This window comes from Myotis davidii, unplaced genomic scaffold (assembly GCF_000327345.1).
Source record: "Myotis davidii unplaced genomic scaffold, ASM32734v1 scaffold534, whole genome shotgun sequence".
Lineage (NCBI taxonomy): Eukaryota > Metazoa > Chordata > Mammalia > Chiroptera > Vespertilionidae > Myotis > Myotis davidii.
In genome coordinates, this window is record NW_006286678.1 from 3,998,793 (window position 1) to 4,001,321 (window position 2,529).

Here is a 2,529-nt window from a genome sequence, read left to right on the forward strand (position 1 = left end):
ATGAGCATATCCCTGGGCACTTAGTGAAGGACCAACCTCTACTGGCATGCTCCTCTCATTTTCTCAATCTAAATTTTAATCCACAGAAGCTGCTACCCGCCTCTGGCATCTTTAGACCCCAGGCCCAAAGGTACCCGGCCTGGCCCATAGGCTGCGGCTGCGAGTGCGAGGGGAGGCAGGAAGGGAAGGCACCAAGGTGCGGGACCCCAGGCCACACAACTGTTAAAGGCTGTTTCCCCAGTGTCTTCCTCTATCTCTTTTTTCAGTGTTTTGTAGTTTTCAGCATATAAGTCTTTTACCTCCTTAGTTAAGTTTATTCCTAGGTATTTTAATTTTTTTGGCGCAATGGTAAATGGGATTGCTTCTGTAGTTTCACTTTCTCTAAGTTCACTATTGGTGTAAAGAAATGCCATGGATTTCTTAGCATTAATTTTGTATCCTGCTACATTGCCGAATTCTTTTATTAAGTCTAATAATTTTTTGATGGAGTCTTTAGGGTTTTTTAAGTATAATATCATCTCATCTGCAAATAAGGACAGTTTTACTTCTTCTTTTCCAATTTGGAAATATTCATTGGCCCTAGCTGGTTTGGCTCAGTAGAGGGTCAGCCTGCGGACTGAAAGGTCCCGGGTTCGATTCTCGACAAGAGCACATACCCAGCTTGCGGGCTCAATCTTCCTCCCCCTTCCTCTCCTAAATCAACAAAAATATATTTAAAAGAGACCCACCTCAGAACAGAAGACTCACAGGATGAGAGTAAAGGGCTGGTAAAAATTTAAAATAAATCAATCAGTATTCATTGAGCTCCTCCTCTGTGTCAGGACCTTTTGGGGAATGACTGGGAGGCAATGAATGTCCTCCCTGGAGAAGTCTGTCTGAGGAGAAAAGAGAGATAGGGGTGAAGTAACGGGAGGGGGTGCAGTTTTCTGTTGCTGTTTTAACAATTGGAAGGTTAATGCTCATCTTTTTTCTCCTACCAAACTGAATTCTTTTTCAGAAGGAAGATGTAAATACATCTACCTAAACACTGAACAGTTCAAAAGATCTTTGAACAGCAGTGTTTAAATAAATACTTGGTGAATAAAAAGAGTTCTACTACCACTGCCTCCATTTCCTTCTTTCCTATCCCCACTCTTTGTATCTCTGACCTCCTGAATTCCTATAGTCCCTGGGAATGCTTTTCAGACCAGGAACGAGGGAGACAGTGACCTTGAAAATCAAATGGAGGCAACTCCAACCGCTACCAGAAGAGTCTGTAACACCGCAGGTTGGTCATTCCTGAGGTCAGGAACCACATCTTGCTCATCTGCGTATCTTCAGCAGCTATCACAGGCTTGGTGCAGAACGGAAGCTCAGTGCATAGTGAGTCGAAGCTTACCACCTAGTGATCCTCAGGGCATCACGGAAGCACAGATCTATCAATTCATGTGAGACATGATGCCCACATTTAGCATTTCATTTCTTCATAAAAAAAAAAAAATGTTTTCTGAGCCTCATTACGGGCCCAGTGCTGGGTACTGAGGTTACTCAGTTAGTTACTCATTTAACAAATAGTTAAGCACTTGACTTCATAGCACTTGCTGAGGATTCGGGGTTGATACTCACTCTGTCTTCGTGGGGCTGCAATGACCTGACTCAGCCTTGTATGACAGCTGGTCTGCCTGTTTCCCCACCAGATTACAGACACTTGCAGAGAAGGGAGGATGAAGAATTCACGGGCACACCCCCAGGAAAATAAAAGCATCCTATGGGATTGATAATCATCACTCTTCTGCTCAGCACCACTCTGGATCTCCATTTCACTTACGGTAAACAGCCAAAATCTTTACAATGGCCTGTACTGATCATTCAGGTCTGCCTCCCCCGTCTACTGTCCCCTGCCACCTGACCTACTTGCGGAGCCTCAAACATACCAAGGATACTCTCACCCCAGGGCCTTTGCCCTTGCTGTTCTCTCTACCCCCCAATATTCTTCCTCTAGTCGAGGTAATTATGTAACTACATTTCTCACTTCATTCAGGTTGTCACTATCCAACGTGGCATATATACATATTTTTAAAATATATTTTATTGATTTTTTACAGAGAAGAAGGGAGAGAGAGAGTTAGAAACATCGATGAGAGAGAAACATCGATCAGCTGCCTCCTGCACATCTCCCACTGGGGATATGCCCGCAACCAAGGCACATGCCCCCGACCGGAACCCAACCCGGGACCCTTCAGTCCGCAGGCCTACGCTCTATCCACTGAGCCAAACCGGTTTCGCCCAACGTGGCATATATTTTACTTAGTTTTTGTGGGAGCGTCCCCATTCTTACAATGTAACCAAGCGTTCTGTTTGCTTTGTTCACTATTGTAAGGGGCTTGGTACATAGTAGATGCTCAATGAATACTCGCTAGCTGAATTAATGCATCCACTTTCTCAATAGCCAGCTTCCCCGTGTGAAGCATCCTCAGTCCTGGCCTGCCCCCTCTCCACCCCGAGCCCCCACCCCCACCCTCCCTCATCTCCCAGTTTTCTAACTCAAGT

The 2,529-nt window shown here is 45.2% G+C and overlaps 1 protein-coding gene across 8 annotated transcripts in view; it reads right to left on the reverse strand.

The window, feature by feature from the left end:
• The window catches only part of TRMT10B (tRNA methyltransferase 10B), a 13,368-nt gene that overhangs the window by 10,611 nt on the left and 228 nt on the right, over positions 1 to 2,529 (reverse strand). For 3 of the 8 annotated variants that reach the window (XM_015560512.1, XM_015560511.1, XM_015560507.1), the window contains exons 1-2: positions 1,606 to 1,730; positions 729 to 875 (exon numbers count right to left, since the gene is read on the reverse strand). The exons of 1 other annotated variant lie outside the window; for it this stretch is intronic. The gene's annotated coding sequence lies outside the window, so the exon portion shown is untranslated. Of the gene's footprint in view, positions 1 to 728; positions 876 to 1,605; positions 1,731 to 2,529 lie in introns of those variants that run through there. 4 more of the 8 variants (XM_006758459.2, XM_006758458.2, XM_006758460.2 and 1 more) reach the window with 2 other exon arrangements.